Source organism: Hyla sarda, chromosome 1 (assembly GCF_029499605.1).
Source record: "Hyla sarda isolate aHylSar1 chromosome 1, aHylSar1.hap1, whole genome shotgun sequence".
Taxonomy (NCBI): Eukaryota; Metazoa; Chordata; class Amphibia; order Anura; family Hylidae; genus Hyla; species Hyla sarda.
Window position 1 is genome coordinate 163,601,315 of NC_079189.1, and position 24,930 is coordinate 163,626,244.

The window sequence follows — 24,930 nt, forward strand, 5'->3', positions numbered from 1 at the left end:
GCGGGAGTGTGTGTGAGGGGAGAGGAGGCTGCGCTGCGCTCTGGCGGCTCTGGCTGCCTCACTGCTTTCTCTGCTGCTTCACTTTACCACAACGCTGTGTACACTTGCTATAGAACTTCATATACTCTCTATTTATTATATATATATATATATATATATATATATATATATATACTTCTTATCATGCATATATAGTGTACCAGTAGACCTCCAGTTCTTGTCATGGAGCTCCGCAGCCTCCTTGTGAGGTGAGGTGAAGCCGGGCTGGCAAGGTGAGGAGAGGGAGGAGGCATGGAAGACATGGGGCACGGAGACGTCGTGTAAGGCGATAGCTGTGACCTCAGAGCTGTCTGCTGTATAGAGCGGTGTGTGAGGGGATGGGCACAGTTGTCTGCCTCTCTCCAGGGAGCAAACAGTTAACCTGCGACTGGACGGCAGGGAAAACACCGTCACTACCGGTTTATGTTTTGGGGTCCGTCACGTGACTGACTGACTAACCGTCCGCACCGCGCTCTGTCAGCTCCGCCGGTTTAGTTTATATAAGTTTCCGCACGACTAGCTGGCCACGCCCCTTTATGCCAACTCGGACTGGCACAGCACATTCTGAAGAATGGTGCCATCTTTTCTGAAAGGAAAAAAAAACCCGTAATAAATGTCTCTATTATAAAGCGCACAAGCTCTTGGGCTTCACTTAACAACAAAGTAAAAACTTGTCCGACTGACGTGATAATATGCCGCGTGATAGTGTCGTAAAAGCCGCACCCTTACCAATGAAGGCCAACAGTGTCACCACTTACGGTTCTCATTGTGGATCGGATGTGCCATAGGTGTCTGGTGAGTCAGGGATCTGGCTACTGACAATTGCAGTAGCCAGATACAGTAGTGTTTGCCAACTACAATAGTGTTTGCCAACTACTGTGCCTCCAGCTGTTGCAAAACTACAACTCCCAGCAAGCCCGGACAGCCAGAGGCTGTCCGGGCTTGCTGGGAGTTGTAGTTTTGCAACAGCTGGAGGCACACTGGTAAGAAAGCACAGCCATAGTCCTAGCAGTAAACCCCCCCCCCCCCCCCCCCCCAGAACATACACATATGGCATGTCATACTGATCTGTCTTATAAGTGGGGAGAAAGCCTAGATATTCCCCAGAATCTAAAGCATTGTCACATGAAGTAACATCCTCTGGTACAAAGGGTTAACCTGAAGCGCGAGCACATAGTAACACCTCTCCTGAGCTGTTACATTATAGGCTGCTGTAGCCATTGATGAAGGAGGCTGCTGCTGCCTCTCGGATCAGTCACCCAGACACCATGGTGATAGTAGCAGAGAACATTAAAAGGTGCAACACTGGCACTTGTTGATGCCAGCGGTCTTCGGGGCATTACAGAAATAGCGAGGACTATCTTATGGGACTGGAGCTCTCACGCTGAATAACAAGAGGGAAACCCCAATGATTTCCTCTGGGGGCAGAGATCACTCGGAAACACTCCTGCCAAGATCAGCTGGTGCCCAGGTAACCCACTCTGGAGGGAAGTCAGCCACCTAGGAGAGTAAAGGGAGGACTCGTGTTATGATGGAGGAGAGGAATCCTCTAGTAACCTAGTACTGTACCGGATTATTGCAGGGCACTGAAGAGGCATCATCCAACTAATACACAAATCTAGCTTTCATCTATCTATCCTATATCTATCATCTGTCTATCCTATATCTATCTATCCTATATCTATCTATCATCTATCTATCATCTGTCTATCTATCTATCAATCTCATTATCTATCCTATCTATATCTATCTATTTATCCTATCTATATCTATCTATCTATCTATCTATCTATCTCCTCTCTATGTATCTATCTATCTATCTATCTATCTATCTATCTATCTATCTCATATCTATCTTTCCTCTATCTATCTATCTATCTATCTATCTATCTCCTATCTATCTATCCTATATCTATCTATCTCATATCTATCTATCTATCTATCTATCTATCTATCTATCTATCTATCTATCTATCCTATATCTATCTATCTATCCTATATCTATCCTATCTCATATCTATCTTTCCTCTATCTATCTCCTATCTATCGATCGATCTATCTATCTATCTATCTATCCTATATCTATCTGTCTATTATCTATCTCCTATCATCTATCTATTTCCTATCTATCTATCTATCTATGATATATCTATCCTATATCTATCCTATATCCATCTATCTATCCTATATCCATCTATCTATCTATCTATCTATCATATATCTATATATATATATATATATATATATATATATATATATATATATATCTAGCAAAGTAGAAGCAGTGTTATTCCAAGTTGGTGAAATAAAGTGGTGTCTTTATTTACTCCAAGGTGAGCTACGTTTCGGCAGTCTCATGCTGCCTTTGTCAAGCCCTGACAAAGCCTGCCGAAACGTAGGGCTGCCGAAACGTAGCTCACCATGGAGTAAATAAAGACACCACTTTATTTCACCAACTTGGAATAACACTGCTTCTACTTTGCTAAATGACTCAGATCTCTGACCCAGATCAACAACAGGGAGGCACCGTTCACCTCTACTGCAGGAGTGCTGCTTTCCTCTCCTATCCTATATCTATCTATCTATCATATATCTATCTATCTATCTATCATATATATATATATATATATATATATATATATCAATCTCATTACCTATCTATCTAGAAAGAGAAGGTAGGTAGCAACATACCGTTAAAAAGGTTGTGCATGGGTGCAAATCAGCAAGGGGTCCCAGCTTCAAAGGTTCACATAGACAAAACAGATCACTGCAGCACTCCAAGAATGGTGTAGAATTGTGAGTAGCGTTTATTCCATCACAGGTACAAGCCAACGTTTCAGCTGCTAGCGGCCTTGTACCTGTGATGGAATAAACGCTACTCACAATTCTACACCATTCTTGGAGTGCTGCAGTGATCTGTTTTGTCTGTCTATCTCTCATATCTATCTCATATCTATCTATCTATTATCTATCTATCTATCTCATATCTATCTATCTCATATCTATCTCATATCTATCTATTATCTATCTATCTATCTCATATCTATCTCATATCTATCTATCTCGTATCTATCTATCTCATATCTATCTATCTATCTATCTATCTCGTATCTATCTATTTATCTATCTATCTATCTTATATCTATCTATCTCATATCTATCTCATATCTATCTCATATCTATCTATCTATCTATCTCATATCTATCTATCTCGTATCTATCTATCTATCTCATATTTATCTATCTATCTATCTCGTATCTATCTATCTATCTATCTATTTATCTATCTATCTTATATCTATCTCATATCTCTATATCTATCTATTATATATCTCATATCTATCTCGTATCTATCTATCTATCTATCTATCTATTTATCTATCTATCTTATATCTATCTCATATCTCTATATCTATCTATTATATATCTCATATCTATCTCGTATCTATCTATCTATCTATCTATTTATCTATCTATCTTATATCTATCTCATATCTCTATATCTATCTATTATATATCTCATATCTATATCTTATCTATCTATCTATTATCTATCTATCTATCTCATATCTATCTATCTATCTATCTCGTATCTATCTATTTATCTATCTATCTTATATGTATCTCATATCTCTATATCTATCTATTATATATCTCATATCTATCTATTATCTATCTCATATCTATCCATCTATAGTATTTACACGATATGGAGCAGCACTCCTGAACAAGTAGATGAGTGGGTGCAGGCAGCAGAAAGCCCGGTCAGAGGCACTTGTAGATAGAAAGAAGTATCACTGCAGCACTCCGATGTAAATGGTGGAAAAGGTAACATTTATTCCATCTAAATAGGTGCAACGTTTTGGTCGCCAACTGCATGCTTGAAAATGGCCGCAGTTGGCGACCGAAACGTTGCACCTATTTGCATGGAATACATTTTAGCTTTTCCACCATTTACGGAGTGCGGCAGTGATACTTCTTTCTTTCTTTCTATCTATCTATCTATCTGTTATCTAGCTATCTATCTTTATCATATCTATCATATATCTTTCTATATCATATCTATCTATCTATCTATCATCTATCTATTATCCATCTATCTATCTATCTATCATCTATCCATCTATCTATCCTATATCTATCTATCTATCTATCCATCTATCTATCCTATATCTATCTATCCATCTATCTATCCTATATCTATCTAGCAAAAGAAAAAATACAGGCAGCACTGCATAAAACAATAGTTCAAGTTGGTTACCCGCTGTAGATGGACTTGGTCCCAAGAGTCTCAGATGAAATAAATAGCAGAAAAACAGCGGCACACAGGTGGCTATGGTGAAAAAGATGTGGCTTTTATTCACCAAACAATGGCGACGTTTCGGCTGCCTATTGCAGCCATTATCGACAATGGCTGCGGGAGGCAGCCAAAACGTCGCCATTGTATCTCATATCTAGCTATCTATCTATCATCTATCTATCATCTATCTATCTATCATCTATCTATCAATCATCTATCTTATATCTATTGATCTATCTATCTCTATCATCTATCTGTCTATCTATTATCTATCTATATATCTATCGATCTATCTATCATCTATCTATCTATCTATCTATCTATTATCTATCTTCTATCTGTCTATCTATTATCTATCTATCTATCATTCTGTTTATTATCTATCTAGTATCTATCTATCTATATGTCTATTATCTATCTCATATCTATCTATCTATTATATATCTATCAATCTGTCTACTATCTATTATCTATCTATCTATCTAGTAGTCAAGTAGAAGCAGTGTTATTCCAAGCTGGTGAAATAAAGTGATGTCTTTATTTACTCCAAAGTGAGCTACGTTTCGGCAGCCTCCCGCTGCCTTTGTCTATCTATCTATCTCATATCTATCTATTAATCTATACATCTATCTATCTATTATTTATCTATATATCATCTATCTATCTATCATCTTTCTATCTATCTATTATCTATCTATCTATCTATCTATATATACATATATATATATATATATATATATATATATATATCATATTTCTATCTATCTATCTATCTATCTATCTATCTATTATATATAATCTTTCTATCTATCTATCATCTATCTATTATCTATCTATCTATCTATCTATCTATCTATATATATATATATAATATTTCTATCTATCTATCTATTATATATAATCTTTCTATCTATCTATCATCTATCTATCTATTATCTATCTATCTATCTATCTATCTATCTATTATCTATCTATCTATCTATCTATCTATATATATATATCATATTTCTATCTATCTATCTATCTATCTATCTATCTATTATATATCATCTTTCTATCTATCTATTATCTATCTTTCTATCTATCTATATCATCTATCTATCTATCTATTATGTATGTATCTATCTATCTATATATATCATCTATCTATCTATCTATCTATCTATCTATCTATCTATCTATCTATCTATCTATATATATATCATCTATCATCTATTTATCTATCTAGGGTTTCTGTACACAGGCAGGTCAGCTTGTAAATACTTGTACCCTCTTCTGAAGCTGGCATTTAGAGTGTCCGAGGGCAGGCTGGCAGACGCAGGGTAGCTGTATGGGTGTCTCCCCCTGCAGGGGTCAGCTGGCCTGTGACTCATGAGTTGGACTTGTTAGTTTTCTCGCTATATCCCCAGTATGGATGATGTGAAGCCGATCAGTTGTATCAGAACCTGATCAGTGAGCCCTATAGAGGAGAGCCGGACAGCACAGCCCTCCCTGGCATAATGCTACAGGCACCTCGCTATATTGTGCCACCGAACAGCAGGCACGCAGAGCCCATTGTTTCCCAGTTCTTTACATGACGGAGGAAAGTACATGACTGTCACTGACTGCAGCTGGAGGAATAGCGCTGGAGAGCAGGGGCTGCCGGTACAATGTACAGGGACAGCACAGCCATCTCCACATAAGAACTGCTCTGCACTGGTATTTCTGCGATCTGATCACACAAGGAGGCTCCAATGGGGAGGATGCCCGCTGACAGCTGTCCTTTATTCTGGAAATGCTGAGGCGTCGGGAAAGCTGCGATCAGATTTCAGTCGCTGGAACGACAAACTGCAGCAGATTACGGATGAGATTAGCGCGGGGACAGGTACTGCCATAGGGAAGTTTCATTAAAGCCGCCTGCCATTGTGCACTGCTCCCTGAGATAACAATCTGCAGAGGAAGGCACATCGAATCAATGTCCTGATATTAAACCGCACGCTTTATGAGCGCAATATGCACCTAGTGGAACTTCTCCCTCTAGTGAATAGCTCATATTGGCCCACAATTCATACAATACATTCCATTGATTGGAGATTAGCATTGGAGCTGCCTGAATAGAGCAAACCTTCTTCTACAGCTCTTTGCAATTGTGGATTCAAAGCTCCCTCTAGCGTGCACATATGCACATTGCAGGCCTTTTCTTTATATTCATTTGTATGTTAGAGATCATTTCTTCTGTTGCTTCTCTTGAAGCTTTTTTCTCCGGGGCTTATGTAAATGCATTAATCGGTTCAGGTGAGCTTTATCAGCGATAAATCCACCCTGTAAAATGTAAGGGACTGGCTGTGACATTCAGAGATTATATCAGGCTGTCAATAGAATGTATCATTTCTGATCATAGTGGCTCTAGTGATATAGTCACTGGATTAAGCCTGGAGCCCCCTCCCTGACATTTCTGGTCTGTCATTTACTGGGCGATTGATCAATCACTGGATTTATACATTGTTTTAATTCAGCGTCATATACTGTAGACACTGGGGACAGAGAGAGTCTCATTCACGCTCTACTGGGAGGGACAGACATAGCTCCAATCTGGAGGCACAGTGCTGCCTGGAACAGGAGGCAATGATACTGATAGAGCTCATTATAACGACACCATTCTCCACCATCTAGCTGTCCACCCACATGCCAGACGTGCTGTTCAACTGACCCTCCAAATACTTGGCCCATTCTAAGCATTATGCTTGCATTCAGAAAAAAAGCTGCTATTCATAACTGGAGCATGTGATGCTGTATGATGAATACTGAAGCTGTCACATGCTCGAACACAGAGCAGGCATCAGGTGTTATTAGAAATAGTTACAGGGTGAGGACTGGTAAGACTAGTGAAACGTTTGTATATTTCTAATCCAGGAAACAGGGGAGGGGTACTTGTACTGTATGAACCCTGGAGAAGATGAGAATTGTATAAAAACAACACTGCTTTACTGTCAGGCTATGCACCATAATATAATGTACAGTGATCCCTCAACTTACAATGGCCTCAACATACAATCATCTTTTCTGGACTATTGTAAGCTGAAACCAGACTCAACATACAATGTACAGACAGTCCAGATCTGTGAAACATGTCAATGGCCAGAACTGACCAATCAGAATGGACATTTTACTGGTAAAACCCCTGTATTACTGAAGCTTATGCACTGACTGATGTCTGGCAAGCGCCCCCTACAGTACAGGGAGGTATTACATGTTCTGTTCACTTTACCTGTACCAGGGTTACCTGTTCATTTGGACACCAGGTGAGGGCGACTCCATGTTACTTTTTTAGAACATTGCGTGTACCGTACAGGACCCCGAAGAATCTCCTGTCCTCTACATAGACCAGTGTTCCCAACCAGGGTGCCTCCAGCTTTTGCCAAACTACAACTCCCAGCATGCCCGACAGCCTTTGGCTGTCCGGGCTTGCTGGGAGTTGTAGTTTTGCAACAGCTGGAGGCTCCCTGCTTGGGAAACACTGACATAGACAGTGATTTACAGATCCCAGCAGATCTTTCTTACTTTTATATGTAAGGATTTGCTTTATCTATATTAGTTATCTACTTATTTTTCTTTAATTTTCACTTTTTCCTATTTTTGGATGACATTTTGATGCCTTTAGAACCAATTACCAGGTTTCCATAGAGTTATGGTTTCAACATACAATGGTTGTTCTGGAACCAATTAATATTGTAACTTGAGGGACCACTGTATGTCATGGCACACAGAATATGGGGCAGAATCTCACGCTTTTTCTGCTGTGACAAGCCTTTGATAAATATGATCATTCTATGGTATGTAATAAATATTTATATACCTATAAATATGATTGACTCACTCGTGGTTTAAACTAATGCCATGTAAAAGTACCATTAGTGTGTCTAAAAGTGGTCTGTGGATATACATGCAAACACTGATCGTTACCTGTGCCAGAGTTAGCTGCTCCTTTGGACACCAGGTGAGGGCGGCTCCATTTTACAGTTTTTTACGACATTACGTGTTCTGTACAGGACCCTGAAGAAACTTGTCTCCTCTACATATACCAGTGTTTTCCAAAGAGGTTGCCTCCAGCTGTTGCAAAACTACAACTCCCAGCATTTCCGGACAGCCTTCGGCTGTCCGGGCATGCTGGGAGTTGTAGTTTTGCAACAGCTGGAGACACCCTCTTTGGGAAACACTGAAATAGACAGTGATTTACATCTCTCAGCAGATCTTTCTTACTTTTATATGTAAGGATTTGCTTTATCTGTTTTAGTTATCTACTTAGTTATCATTAATCCTCACTTTTTCCTATTTTTGGATGACATTTTGGTGGCTTCAGAACCAATTACCAGGTTTCCATAGAGTTCTGGTCTCAACATATAATGGATTCAACATACAATGGTCGTCCTGGAACCAATCAATATTGTAACTTGAGGGACCACTGTACACTCTAGAGCAGGCATAGGCATCTTTCGGCACTGCAGATGTTTTGGACTACATCTCCCATGATGCTCTTACAACCAAAATGCTGCAAAAGCATTATGGGAAATGTAGTCCAAAACATGTGCAGTGCTGAAGGTTGCCTATGCCTTGCTCTCTTTCATCTGGCTTTAGAGGAAGAGCACCATTTGGCCAAGGGCCTTCTGCTGTGGTCACCATATGGCAATGCCATCATGGCACTTCCTTTATGCTTGAGTGGTCAGTCCTTCCCTGCATGTGCCCTTCTCTTTATTTATTATCATCATAATACATTTTCGCACACTCTGAAAACTATTAAGCCATTTTAGATTACATTCCTGGCCTATCCTGTTGCCAATTCCCTGTTTTCTGTGTTTAAGAAAAGTTTGCCTAAAATGACCCACCCATGCTGCTTTATATGCCATTATCATTTTTTCTTGAAATTACAAAGGCTGGCAAATGTTCTGTGAATTCATTACCACAAATAAGATAATACAATTGCTGTTCTTTATGCCCTGTGATAAGAGAACGGTTTGTTAACCTATCTACGCATGGGTAACCGACTGCTTGCAGTGGTTTAAAATGACTTGAAAGCAATCTAACTCTAAATCCTCTTATTATTACCCTGTGTGCTCAGAGCTTGGAAATAGGAGTTTTTTTTCTGTGTTTGCGAGATATAGGCGGTGGAAAAGAGGCTTGAATCTGCAGTTTTTTCCCCTGCTACAAACATTCAGCTGTTCTAAGGATCTTGACGTGAAGTGTAGCAGCCATGCTGTGTTCACATATCAGGCAAGCAGGGGGCAGCGACAACAAACAAAGATATTTCAATTAGAAGCCACCTTCAGGGGCTATACCTACACACTTTAATCCTTTAGAAACTACCATCTCTGCAGGAACATTTAGCAGTGAAAGTTTTATCAGTGTGGCTATTTCAAGATTAAACTATGATATGATAGGTGTAAAGGGAATAAATGAATATGTCCATGACCCAACATTTTATTTTAATTATGCTTTCTGTCTCCCATCTATCATCTGTCTGTGTACCCATAAAGCCTTCTACATAACCATAGCACATATATCTATTAGGTAGTCATGAAGCACTTTGTACACTTTCATGCTTGATTTAATAGGCACTGTCATTTGAACAAACATTGCATAACTCAATAGTACAAGCGAATATAGCAGTGTTTGTAATATATCAGACACACACGCTTCTTCCTTCTGTTATCATGCTTCTTTCCCCTCCCCTCTCTCCTGTGAGACTGTATTCTATTCTTTAAAATCAGCTCAGCTTTGTCCTCTGTCTGCAAGGCAAACAATACAAGTCTATGGAGGGGAAGGAGGTAGTTCTGCCCACCAGCTCAGAGAGAACTGCAAATTAGATATGAAGCCTGCAGAGTAGAGATGAGCAAACTTACAGTAAATTCAATTTGTCACGAACTTCTCGGCTCGGCAGTTGATGACTTATCCTGCATAAATTTGTTCAGCTTTCAGGTGCTCCCATGGGCTGGAAAAGGTGGCTACAGTCCTAGGAGACTCTTTCCTAGAACTGTATCCACCTTTTCCAGCCCACCGGAGCACCTGAAAGCTGAACTAATTTATGCAGGATAAGTCATCAACTGCCGAGCCGAGAAGTTCGTGACAAATCGAATTTACTGTAAGTTCGCTCATCTCTACTGCAGAGCACAAATTTGCTGAAAAGTGCCATATATATCACACCTATTTCAGGATAGGTGATAAAAAAAAATAAACCGCAGGATAGGTGATAAATACGTGGGGGAATATTTATAATTCCATTAAAGGGGTACTCTGGTGGAAAACATTTGTTTTTAAATCAACGTGCTAGAAAGTTAAACAGATTTGTAAATTACTTTTATTTTAAAATCTTAATCATTCCAGTACTTATCAGCTGCTGTATGTTACACAGGAAGTACTTTTCTTTTTGAATTTATTTTCAGTCTGACCACATTGCTCTCTGCTGACACCTCTGTCTATGTCAGGAACTGTACAGAGCAGGGGAGGTTTGCTATGAGACAAGGACAGAGGTGTCAGCAGAGAACACTGTGGTCAGACTGAAAATAACTATACAACTTACAGCATACAGCAGCTCATAAGTACTGGAGGGATAAAGATTTTTAAATATTAGTAATTCAGAATTCTGTTTAACTGATTAAAAAAAATAATGCTTTCCACTGGAGTACCCCTTTAAAGGTATTTTTTATTTTTTTTGCTTATGCTGGGAGCACAAAATTTGCACATGTGCCTAAGCACTTTTTTTTTTTTTTTTTGTGAATTTTAGGCTAGGTTTCTGCGCTAGCAAAAATGCCACAGGTTTTTCCTACATTTTGGCAGTTTTTCTGGCATTTTTGCCTTTGAGTGGACATTGCATTTTTGATCCCTTTGGCGTTTTTTTCTAAATTCGTTGGGTACCAAAAAAAAAAAAAAAATGCAGTAGAGATGGAAAAAATGTATTTAACAACATTAAACATTACATTTTTTACATTTTTTTAGGTAGTACTACTACTCCCAGCATGGAACAGACTAATATAAAGATGCCCCGGGTGTCACTCCTGACACCCGAGGCAATCGTCCTATCTGTTGCAGAGATGCGGTACGGCTTTCTCTCTGCTCTGTACTCCGGCCAGTGATGTGAATAGAAATTCACATCACTCATTCATATTTTCCACCCAGAGTGGGGATTGGCCGGATGGTTGCAGCCAATCACCGCTCTCAGAGGAAAATATGGATCAGTGATGTTCTATTCGCATCACTGGCCAGAGTATAGTGCAGAGATCCAAGCGCTCTACAGAGTGACACCCGCTGTGATCTGTGCTTAACTGCAGGTACTACTACTCTGAACATGGAGCACACTCTGCTCTATGCTGGGAGCTGTAGTACCTGCATTAATAGACAGATCGCAGCGAGTTTCACTTCTGACACGCGATGCAATCGTCCCGTATAATGTATAGATGCGGGCGGCCGCTCTTCTATGGTCCCCTGCACTGACGTATATATACACCTATTCATATTTCCCACACAGAGTTGTGATTGGCTGGAACCATCTGGCCAATCACAGCTCTCTGTGGGAAATATGAATAGGTGTATTTATACGTCAGTGCAGGGGACCGTAGAAGAGTGGCCAGCCGCATCTATAAATTATACAGGAGGATCGCAACGGACCCGGGGCGAACTGTCAATTAGTACAGGTACTACTACTCTCATCATTGAACAGTGTGTTCCATGCTGGGAGTAGTAGTACTACCTAAAAAATTTAAAAGAAAAAAAGTGAAAAGCACACACACTACATTTTTATTATTTCGTTATAAAAAAGATTAAATACAATTTTTACCATCACTATTGTATCTTTTTTATTATAATTTTTTTTAATGGTACCCTACAAAATATTATTAAAAAAAAAGGTATCTCCATCACTTTTTTGGATTGCTAAAGTCCAAAAAATAATAAAAAAAATGCCAGCAAAAACGCCAAAGTTAAAACCCACATGGCGTTTTTTCACTCCCATAGACTTCTATGGGCGGAAAACACCAAGATTTTCCTTAACCCTTTAACAACGCAGGACGTATATTTATGTCCTGCGCCGGCTCCCGCGATATGAAGCGGGGTCGCGCTGCGACCCCGCATCACATCGCGCCGGTCCCGGCGCTCATCAACGGCCGGGACCCGCGGCTAATACCACACATCGCTGATCGTGGCGATGTGCGGTATTAACCCTTTAGAAGCGGTGGTCTAAAGCGAAAGTGAAAGTATTCCAGCTAGTCAGTCGGGCTGTTCGGGACCGCCGCGGTGAAATTGCGGCGTCCCGAACAGCTTGCAGGACACCGGGAGGGCCCTTACCTGCCTCCTCGATGTCCGATCGATGAATGACTGCTCCGTGCATGAGATCCAGGCAGGAGCAGTCAAGCGCCGATAACACTGATCACAGGCGTGTTAATACACGCCTGTGATCAGGATGAGAGATCAGTGTGTGCAGTGTTATAGGTCCCTATGGGACCTATAACACTGCAAAAAAATAGTAAAAAAAAAGTGTTAATAAAGGTCATTTAACCCCTTCCCTAATAAAAGTTTGAATCACCCCCCTTTTCCCATAAAAAAAATAAAACAGTGTAAATAAAAATAAACATATGTGGTATCGCCGGGTGCGTAAATGTCTGAACTATAAAAATATATCATTAATTAAACCGCACTGTCAATGGCGTACACGCAACAAAATTCCAAAGTCCAAAAAAGTGTATTTTGATCACTTTTTATACCATTAAAAAATGAATAAAAAGTGATCAAAAAGTCAGATCAAAACAAAAATCGTATCGATAAAAACTTCAGATCACGGCGCAAAAAAATGAGCCCTCATACCGCCCCATACACGGAAAAATAAAAATGTTATAGGGGTCAGAAGATGACATTTTTAAACGTATAAATTTTCCTGCATGTAGTTATGATTTTTTCCAGAAGTACGACAAAATCAAACCTATATAAGTAGGGTATCATTTTAACCGTATGGACCTACAGAATAATGATAAGGTGTCATTTTTACCGAAATATGCACTGCGTAGAAACGGAAGCCCCCAAAAGTTACAAAATGGCGATTTTCTCTTCGATTTCGTCGCACAATGATTTTTTTTTCTGTTTTGTCATGAATTTTTGGGTAAAATGACTGATGTCACTGCAAAGTAGAATTGGTGACGCAAAAAATAAGCCATAATATGCATTTTAAGGTGGAAAATTGAAAGGGTTATGATTTTTAAAAGGTAAAGAGGAAAAAACGAAAGTGCAAAAACGGAAAAACCCTGAGTCCTTAAGGGGTTAAAAAACACCAACAAGAGTTAGTTTTTGAAAAACTGACAAGAAGCCAAAAATAGCTGAAAAACGCCAAAAGGATAAAAAAAAAATGCCAAACTGAAAAACGCCAAGTGAATATGGCATTTTGCAGTTCCCTATTGACTTGCAGCTAACATCTGGCTGCAGCGTTTTTACATCTAAAAAAAACAACGCCATGTGGCAGAATGGGCATTTTTTGTTTGTTTTTGCGTTTTATTCCCAAAAAAACTAAGTGGAAACCTAGCCTCATCGGTACACATTAAGTAGCAAACATCCTTAGCTAAGAAACTTTCAGTTTCCACTTTGCAATGGTTGCAAATGTATGAAGTAAAAATGTCCCACATAGGCATAAAAGAGTCGCAAACCCCTCCAAAATGGGGCTTATAAAAATATATTTGGAGGGCACTTTTAAAGAGTCTCTTTTGTGTATAAAAGTCACAGAGAGGAGAACACATACAAAGCAATGTTTTGAAGGGATTGAAGTGATTTATTGTTTGATAAATATGTCACACATAAGCAAAACCAAAGCAAAAAAAAAAAAAAAAAAATCAAAACTTAAAAAAAACAAAAACAAAAAAAAACAATGATAAATCTCCCCCTACGGTTGTTGTGTGCCTATGGACCCCCATTCTAGTGATCATTAGAAAATGTACCTTGTATACTGGGTATATGCACCACTGATCATTAGAACTACACTACATGCATAGTATATATAAACAGCAGGTGAAAAAAGTATTGAACATGTTACCTTTTTTCTCACTAAACTGTTTTTTTTTAACAGTATCTGCTAATTCTAAGGGTGCATTCACACCAAGTTTTTGCAATACAGTTCCTGTATCAGGTATTTGATGAAAAGCGGATTCCTCAAAACTGGACTAAACTGTATTAAAATGTGTGTAAAAATTTTAACCCATATACGGTTTGAAAAATGATGTCCGGTTGCATCCGTTTTTTAAGAAAAAAAACGCATATGTTTTTGACTTTTCGCTCCATTATAAATAAAGTTTCACTTGTTTGATTGAAATTCCAAGAAAAAAAAACTGTGCAGAGTCAAAAATCGTATGGTGAAAACTGGATGGAACCGTATGCACATAGGGTTCTGTACGGTTCCCATTGACTCCCATATAATGTATACCGTGAAAAACTATTTTTCACCCAGACCAAAAACCGCGGTAGGCTATGATTTTGGTTAAGGGAAACAAAACTTACAAAACCATACAAGACGCAAAATGGATGCAACCGGATGCATCTTTTGGCATAAGGTTTTCAATGGAGAGTCAATGCATACAGTTTTCAATACGGTTCTGTACGGTTTTCCCATTGAAAATGTATATGGGAACTGTATTGCAAAAACGTGGTGTGAATGCACCCTAATTAGGGGGAGATTTATCAAAACCTATCCTGAGGAAAAGTTGCCTAGTTGCTCATGGCAACCAATCAGCTTACTTTCATTTTTGAAAAGGCCTGTGAAAAATGAAAGAAGCGATCTGATTGGTTGCTATGGGCAATTGGGCAACTTTTTCTCTGGACAGGTTTTGATAAATCTCCCCCTAAGGTTTTTGGAACCTCTCCACAAGTGGTCCTTTGCTCTTGGACAAGTCTTCTGATTATTCTTTTAACCCCTCTGTCAGAAATCTCGGGAGGAGCACCTGGTGAAGGCAAATTTCTGGTTAAATGATTGTCTTTCCACTTCTGTATTATGGCCCCAACGGTGCTCACTGTAACATTCAGAAGATTAGAAATGCACCTGTAACCAACACCATTGTTATGCTTTGCAACAATTAGGTTGTGAGACAACCCTTAACCCCTTAAGGACACATGACGTACTGGAACGTCATGTGTCCACTCCCGATCTATAACGCTGGGCCACGGCGTGGCCCCGCGTCATAGCGGGTCGGGCCCGGCCTCTAACAACGGCCGGGACCCGTGGCTAATAGCGCGCGGCATTGATCGCTGTGCCGCGCACTGTTAACCCTTTAGACGCGGCGTTCAAAGTTGAACGCCGCGTCTAAAGGGAAACCGAAAGTATGCCGGCTATCTCAGTGGGCTGTTCGGGATAGCCGCGGCGAAATCGCGGCATCCAGAACAGCTTACAGGACAGCGGGAGGGCCCCTACCGGCCTCCTCGCTGTCCCATCGCCGAATGACTGCTCAGTGCCTGAGATCCAGGCATGAGCAGTCATGTGGCAGAATTATCGATCACTGGTTTCTTATGACTAACCAGTGATCAATGATGAAGATCAGTGTGTGCAGAGTTATAGGTCCCTATGGGAGCTATAACACTGCAAAAAAAAGTGAAAAAAAAAGTGAATAAACATCATTTAACCCCTCCCCTATTAAAAGTTTGAATCACCCCCCTTTTCCCATAAAAAAAAAACACAGTGTAAATAAAAATAAAAATAAACATATATGGTATCGCCGCGTGCTGAAATGTCCGAATTATAAAAATATATTGTTAATTAAACCGCACGGTCAATGGCGTGCGCGCAAAAAAATTCCAAACTCCAAAATAGTGCATTTTTGGTCACTTTTTATATCATGAAAACAATCAATAAGTCCTATCAATGCAAAAATGGTACCGTTAAAAACTTCAGATCACGGCACAAAAAATTAGCCCTCATACCGCCCCATACACGGAAAAATTAAAAAGTTATAGGGGTCAGAAGATGACAATTTTAAACTTATAAATTTTCCTGCATGAAGTTATGATTTTTTCCAGAAGTACGACAAAATCAAACCTATATAAGTAGGGTATCATTTTAACCGTATGGACCTACAGAATAAATATCAGGTGTCATTTTCACCGAAAAATGTATTACATAGAAACGGAAGCCCCCAAAAGTTACAAAATGGCGTTTTTTTTCAATTTTGTCTCACAATGATTTTTTTTTCCGTTCCACCATAGATTTTTGGGCACAATGACTGACGTCATTACAAAGTAGAATTGGTGGTGCAAAAAATAAGCCATGATATGGATTTTTAGGTGCAAAATTGAAAGAGTTATGATTTTTTAAAGGCAAGGAGCAAAAAACGAAAATGCAAAAAGGGAAAAACCCCCGGTCCTTAACCCCTTAAGGACGAAGCCCATTTTCACCTCTAGGACGAAGCCCTTTTTTGCAAATCTGACCACTGTCACTTTAAACATTAATAACTCTGGAATGCTTTTAGTTATCATTCTGATTCCGAGATTGTTTTTTCATGACATATTCTACTTTAACATAGTGGTAAAATTTTGTGGTAACTTGCATCCTTTCTTGGTGAAAAATCCCAAAATTTGATGAAAAAATTAAAAATTTTGCATTTTTCTAACTTTGTAAGGAAAATGGATATTCCCCAATTTTTTTTTGGGGATTCACATATACAATATGTCTAATTTATGATTGCATCATAAAATTGATGAGTTTTTACTTTTGGAAGACACCAGAGGGCTTCAAAGTTCAGCAGCAATTTTCCAATTTTTCACAAAATTTTCAAACTCGCAATTTTTCAGGGACCAGTTCAGGTTTGAAGTGGATTTGAAGGGTCTTCATATTAGAAATACCCCATAAATGACCCCATTATAAAAACTGCATCCCCCAAAGTATTCAAAATGACATTCAGTCAGCGTTTTAACCCTTTAGGTGTTTCACAGAAAAAGCAGCAAAGTGAAGGATAAAATTCAAAATCTTCATTTTTTACACTCGCATGTTCTTGTAGACCCAATTTTTGAATTTTTACAAGGGGTAAAAGGAGAAAATGTATACTTATATATGTAGCCCAATTTCTCTCGAGTAAGGACACACCTCATATGTCTATGTAAAGTGTTCAGCGGGCGCAGTAGAGGGCTCAGAAGCGAAGGAGCGACAAGGGGATTTTAGAGAGTACGTTTTTCTGAAATGGTTTTTGGGGGGCATGTCGCATTTAGGAAGCCCCTATGGTGCCAGAACAGCAAAAAAAAAAAAAAACACATGGCATACCATTTTGGAAACTAGACCCCTTGAAGAACATAACAAGGAATAAAGTGAGCCTTAATACCCTACAGGTGTTTCACGACTTTAGCAAATGTAAAAAAAAATATTTTTTTTTTCCACTAAAATGTTGGTTTTCCCCCAAATTTCACATTTTTTAAAGGGTTAATAGCAGAAAAGACCCCCCCAAAATTTGTAACCCCATCTCTTCTGAGTATGGAGGTACCCAATAAGTGGACCTGAAGTGCACTGCGGACGAACTACAATGCTCAGAAGAGAAGGAGTCATATTTGGCTTTTTGAGAGCAAATTTTGCTCGGGGGGGCATGTCGCATTTAGGAAGCCCCTATGGTGCCAGAAAAGCAAAATAACCCCCACATGGCATACCATTTTGGAAACTAGACCCCTCACAGAATGTAATGAGGGGTACAGTGAGCATTTACCCCCCACTGGTGTCTGACAGATCTTTGGAACAGTGAGCTGTGCAAAATCTTTCATTTTCACGGACCACTGTTCCAAAGATCAGTCAGACACCTGCGGGGTGTAAATTCTCACTGTACCCCTTATTACATTCCGTGAGGGGTGTAGTTTCCAAAATGGGGTCACATGTAGGTGTGTTTTTTTTTTGCATTTGTCAGAACCGCTGTAACAATCAGCCACCCCTGTGCAAATCACCTCAAATGTACATGGTGCACTCTCCCTTCTGGGCCTTGTTGTGCGCCCCCAGAGCACTTTGCGCCCACATAAGGGGGAATCTCCGTACTCGGGAGAAATTGAGTTACAAATTTTGGGGGGCATTTTTCCCTTTTACCTCTTGTGAAAATGAAAAGTATAGGGCAACACCAGCATGTTAGTGTAAAAATTTTATTTTTTTACACAAACATGCTGGTGTAGACCCCAACTGTTCCTTTTCATAAGGGGTAAAAGGAGAAAAAGCCCCCCAAAATTTGTTAGGCAATTTCTCCCGAGTACGGCGATACCCCATATGTGACCTTATTCTGTTGCCTTGAAATACGACAGGGCTCCAAAGTGAGAGCGCCATGTGCATTTGAGGCCTGAATTAGGGACTTGCATAGGGGTGGACATATGGGTATTCTATGCCAGTGATTCCCAAACAGGGTGCCTCCAGCTGTTGCTAAACTCCCAGCATGCTTGGACAGTCAATTTCTGTCCAGAAATGCTGGGAGTTTTTGTTTTGCAACAGCTGGAGGCTCCATCTTAGAAACACTGCCATACAATACGTTTTTCATTTTTATTGGGGAGGGGGGTGGTGGGGGGGCAGTGTACGTGTGTATATGTAGTGTTTTACTCTTTATTTTATGTTAGTGTAGTGTAGTGTTTTTAGGTTACATTCACACTGGCGGCAGATTACACTGAGTTTCCCGCTAGGAGTTTGAGCTGTGGCGGAAAATTTGCCGCAGCTCAAATTTGTAGCGGGGAACTCACTGTAATCTGCCGCCAGTGTGAATGTAGCCTGTACATTCACACGGGAGGGGGGTCAAAACAACAACTCCCAGCATGCACTGACAGACCATGCATGCTGGGAGTTGTAGTTTTGCAACAGCTGGAGGCACACTGGCTGGAAAACCTTGAGTTAGGTTCTATGACCTAACTCAGTATTTTCCAACCAGTGTGCCTCCAGCTGTTGCAAAACTACAACTCCCAGCATGTACTGATTGCGGAAGGGCATGCTGGGAGATGTAGTTATGCAATGGCTGGAGGCACGCAAGTACAACTCCCAGCATGCCAAGACAGCCTTATGCTGTTCCTGAATGCTGGGAGTTGTAGTTTTGCAAGATTTAGAGGGGTTCAAGTTGTAAATCACTGTCCAGTGGTCTCAAAACTGTGGCCCTCCAGATGTTGCAAAATTACAACTCGCAGCATGCCCAGACAGCAAACTGCTGTCTGGGCATGCTGAGAGTTGTAGTTTTGCATCATCTGGAGGGTTACAGTTTGAGACCACTTAGTGATCTACAACCTGAACCCCTCTAAATATTGCAAAACTACAAGTCCCAGCATGCCCACACAGCAAACAGCTGTCTGGGCATGCTGGGAGTTGTAGTTTTGCAACATCTGAAGGGCCACGGTTTAGAGACCACTGTAAACTGTGGCCCTCCGGATGTTGCTAGGCAACAACTCACCTAGCAGGACCCGGAAGTATTGCTGCCGCCGCCGCACGTGGAGGAGGATCGCGAACGGGGATCCGTGATCCAGGTAGGGATCGACCTTCCCTGGACGGTTCCCCCGTTTTGCCCGGACACCGATAGGTGGGCAAAGCGGGGGAACCGAACTTTAACCCCCCCTCCCCCGGTCTACTATCGGTCGGTCGCTCGGCCGACCAATAGCAGGGATAGGAGGGGTGGCACCCCTGCCACCAAACTCCTATCCCTTTAGGGGGATCGAGGGTGTCTCGGACACCCCCGATCCCTCTTATTTTCCGGGTCACCAGTGACCCGTATGACCCCGAATCGCGCAGATCGCAGGTCTGAATTTACCTGCGATTTGCGCGCATCGCGGTCATGGGGGGGTCTCAGGACCCCCCTCGGCGATGTGCCAGGATGCCTGCTGTTAGATAACAGCAGTAATCCCGGCCCGAGCACCGCTACCGGTGACACGGCGCTCCTGACACTTCGTGGCGCCGTACATGTACGTCGCTCGTCTTGAAGGGGTTAAGGGGTTAAAGGGAGTTTTTTTTTTTTTAACAAATACCCCACTTCCCATTTTTCATATTAGCACAAAGTTAGCATCGGAAAATGGATATAATTTTGGATATAGAGTATAGAGTAAATGAAGATGGTGCTTACACTCATCTACTTTTTCTGTAAGAATACTTGTAAAGTAACCATTACACGTGTATGAAAAATAACTTCCAAAACTGTGCAAGATGCTTTGCGATCTGTTTAACAGGCATTATAAATGGCATGCAACACCTTACAAGTGAAAGGAACTTTCGTTTTATATTTCATCTCTGTCAGAATAATACAAATTCCTGTTACAATTATGAAAAGAGATTAATAGTTAAGATTTATGAAAAGTGTTGTCGAGACATTTCTTGTCAAACACCTTTCCAAATGTGGTTTTAATTTCATTTAATGAATAATCAAGATAAAAAAGTATAGTTTAACTTTCAGAACTATTTTCATGTTTTCTTATAATGATGATTTTAATATATTTACACAATTAAATTGATAGTAATTGTTTTAGCATTTGTGTATGTTACCAAAGTGCAGTTAACTAGTAGCCATAGTACTGAAACCATGGAGCTTATTTAGTTTCTTGCTTTAAGGGAATTTATGACATCCAGTTCCCATTGACTCCCTTCTTGTACCTAAATAAAGTCCAGATTTAGACTATGGATTCAGACCAGCCTGGAGAGTATACTGAATTAAAAACTGTTTCCCACTGCAAGTTTGAAAGGGGCGGGCTCTCCGCAGCAGATTTTTGGCAGTGGATTTCCGCTGTTGAAAATCTGCCGCAGACACTATTGTCTTTGATGGGGTCTGCGGCGGATTTTCTGAAGTGAAGATTCCGCTGTCAAAAAGTTGCCATGGAGAGCCCATCCCCTTTCAAACTTAGTCACAGTTTTTTCAAACAACTTCCTTCCATTGAATAGCCTATGTGATTTCTAACATATTAAAAGGTATAGGAATTAGTAAACAAGATAGTGAGTAAGGTACGACCAAGACAAAAACCTTAAGACACATTAAAACATTTTTTTTCTGTATTTACAAACTGTGGAGCGCACGGCAAAAAGCACGTCATGTATTGTGGACCAAGCCTTGTCTCTGTCCTGAACCGGATGGAGAATCATACAATATACTGTTTCTTGAATATATTAGTAGTGTTTTTTCTAATTTCTCTAAACTTGGAGATATGTACCATAGCCTGTCACTCTACCTCTATCTATGTATATATTCTGTATGAACATTTTTGCATAATTATCTGAGCTTGCCATTTTGACCCCTGACCCTACCACCATTTTTTTTTTTTTTTTATTAGTGTGCATATATAAAGTCAGTGGGGGAGATTTATCAAACAATTTACACAGTTTTTTTCCTGTCTAAATTTGTCGCACAGAAAGTCGCAGTCTAAATATGTGCGACTTTTCAGCGACTTTTGCTGTAGAGGATTTTTAGAACATGATGCATGCAAGTCTATTTTAGACGGAAATGCATTGGAAAATGCATTGGTGCTGAATTTATAGTGCGACTTTTGTTCGACAAGTCGCATCTGCCCAAAATACGCTGAAATGTCAGACCATGTTGGAGCAGGTCTAAATGCAGTTTAAGCTGTAGACCCTAAAGTCTGAGCACAGAATTTATCAAGGGCTGTGAGACCTTTGATAAATTAGGAGCACAATAGACAGGAAACTACCACATACGCTGGTCTATAAGCATACCCAGAATAGACTAGATTAGTAAATGTCCCCCAGTGTGTTTATGTTACTGTATTAATCTGTCAATCTGATGAAGGGGTTTGTATACCCTAAAATGCGTCATTGTGCTGCAACTCAATAAACTTGAAGCTTGCATTCACTTACATCACCTGGTTGTGACGTTTCTCCTGGACACCTTTGCACCTTTATGCAGGTCATTTTCTCTTTGCTATATCGAGATCTCACAGTGACAGGAATGTGGCCACCACATTTCCATTGGGATAGAAACATCACTCCGATATTTGACAGCCAGAAGGGAGTTGCAATGCTGGCGCAGCCAGGTGATCGCGGATGTCGGCCATTACCAGCCTGAACCTGCCGTGTATGATGCGAGCACCGTTCCGATGCTCATGGTCATACATAAGATGTAATTGTACATCCTGGTGCGCGAAGTACCCCCAAACCAGGACGTACATTTACGTCCGTGATCGTTAAGGGGCTAAGGACCTGCGAGTCATGTGTGTCAGGTCCTTAAGCATTCTCCTGCACAGATCATGAAGGGGAGACGTTCTTGCACTCTAGTAAAATATGATGATGCACCTTCCCTCTGTCCTATCTGCTCCCAGGCTACCTGTCACTCCTTGCTATGCTCCTGCATTAGTTGTTAGAAAATCAGGGAGAATGAAAGCTGTAGGTCTGTATATATTCAGCTTGCATTCTCCCTGATGTTGTTAAGCAGCAAGTCCTGCCATAGGCACTCACAGGACCCGTGTCTAATGCCGGTCATCACCGATCGCGGTGATGCCTGATATTAACCCCTTATCTAAAGTGAAAGTATAACGTTCCTGGCAGCTCAGTCAGCCTGTTCGGGACCTGAACAGCTTAGAGGACGGGGGAGGGTCCCTACCTGCCTCCATCTCTGCCCGATTGGCGATCTGCTGCTCCATCCCTGCTCAGCAGGCTTGGCAGTAGGCTTGCATTGAGGGGCGGTCGACCATAATCAGACCCGGAGCGAACACGCTCCGGGGACTGATTACAAACGGGGTGCCGCATGCATGATCCCGGGCTTCCCCAGTGTTACGCCTAGCGCTCCGGGTCCCCGCTCCTCCCCGGAGCGCTCACGGCGTCCTTCTCCCTGCAGCTCCCCGGTCAGCGCTGACCGGGAGCGCTGCTCTGCCATGGCCGTTGGGGATGCGATTCGCACAGCGGGACGCGCCCGCTCGCGAATCGCATCCCAGGTCACTTACCCGTTCCCGTCTCCTGCGGTCATGTGCTGGCGCGCGCGGCTCCGCTCTCTAGGGCGCGCGCGCGCCAGCTCCCTGAGACTTAAAGGGCCAGTGCACCAATGATTGGTGCCTGGCCCAATTAGCTTAATTGGTTCCCACCTGTTCCCTGGCTATATCTAGTCTCCTCCCTTGCACTCCCTTGCCGGATCTTGTTGCCTTAGTGCCAGTGAAAGCGTTCCTTGTGTGTTCAATTGCCTGTGTACCAGTACCTTTGCTATCTCCCCTGACTACGAACCTTGCCGCCTGCCCCCGACCTTCTGCTACGTCCGACCTTGCTACTGCCTACTCCCTTGTACCTCGCCTATCTTCAGTATCTTCAGCAGCCAGAGAGGTGAGCCGTTGCTAGTGGATACGACCTGGTCACTACCGCCGCAGCAAGACCATCCCGCTTTGCGGCGGGCTCTGGTGAAAACCAGTAGTGGCTTAGAACCGGTCCACTAGCACGGTCCACGCCAATCCCTCTCTGGCACAGAGGATCCACTACCTGCCAGCCGGCATCGTGACACCCAGCTGCGGGACTCCCACGATCAGGCATCTTATCCCCTATTCTTTGGATAGGGGATAAGATGTGTAAGCACCGGAGTACCCCTTTAAAGGGCCAGCAGCATGTCTGATATGTTCCTGCATGCGCTTTTTTAAGGACCTTTTGGTGGATCCTACATACGTTAAATGGCATTTAGTGCAAACTATTTTGTATATCACAAATTGCTATCGCAATTTATGAAGTCATGTATAATATGACATCTGCCATCCACTGTGCCCTCTACTTTCTGGCATTTATCGGCAAAATGACATACCACACACCGCGATTTACCACACTTATGGAAACCCTTCGTATTAAGCCACTGTATGGTGGTAGGGTGGGTGCCCATCTCGCTGCGAATCTCACCCCCCCCTTGATGATCTCCCCTACTGTGGGATCAGTAGACAGCAAAGGTAAATGCTTAGTTATTATGCGTTTAATATAATTGAATTCTAAGCTATATGTTGTAACAAAAGTAGGACAATTCTGTACCTCAGTCGCTTGTTTATTTGCTAGTAGGGACTTACGATCCAAGGGATCCACTTTTAGACGAGCTTTTCTGAGCATGATAGGTTGTCTAAAGTTTATACTAATGCACCCTTTTTATCATACTGGGTAGCATTAAGGTTTCACCTGTGAGGCCGGCACTACATCTAGCCAACCAGGGTGGGGCTTGTAGCCTGTCTCTCCCTCTCCCATTGTATGTGTGCATAGTCACACTGGAGTTAACCTGGGAGCAGTCTACAAGCCCAGGCCTAATACTGCTGTAATTTGGTTCCTGGTTTTGCCTATCATGCACAGGTAGGTTAGTTGTTAGGACCCGTACCATCTGAGAAACCTTGGCGTTGGTGTGCGGGCTCAGGTATGTCCTTAATATAAGGATATACTGGCTAACGTCTCAATTTTAACATCAGTTTTGAGGGTTAGTTAATGTCATTGTTACATCTACCACAGTAGTGAACCTATATTGTGGTCCATAAATGCAGGACCTCTACCCCAGCACACAGTGCACAACTGCACTTGGGGTTGAGGATCATCTGTTATTTTAGACCACATCGGTGAATTTGTCTAATGTTTAAACTTAAGATTGAAATGATTAGCATTAATATACGTCATGAATGCATCAATAGTTGGATAATCAGATGACCAAATAATAACAATATCATCC

General features: G+C 41.2%; 1 long non-coding RNA gene across 2 annotated transcripts in view; it reads left to right on the forward strand.

The window, feature by feature from the left end:
- Window positions 1-1,184: 1,184 nt before the first annotated feature.
- Window positions 1,185-24,930, forward strand: part of LOC130360852 (uncharacterized) — a 130,795-nt gene continuing 107,049 nt past the window's right edge. Inside the window, exon 1 of one of the 2 annotated variants that reach the window (XR_008890840.1) lies at window positions 1,185-1,510. This is a non-coding gene — a long non-coding RNA (uncharacterized LOC130360852). Of the gene's footprint in view, window positions 1,511-5,663; window positions 6,204-24,930 lie in introns of those variants that run through there. The other variant, XR_008890836.1, reaches the window with a different exon arrangement.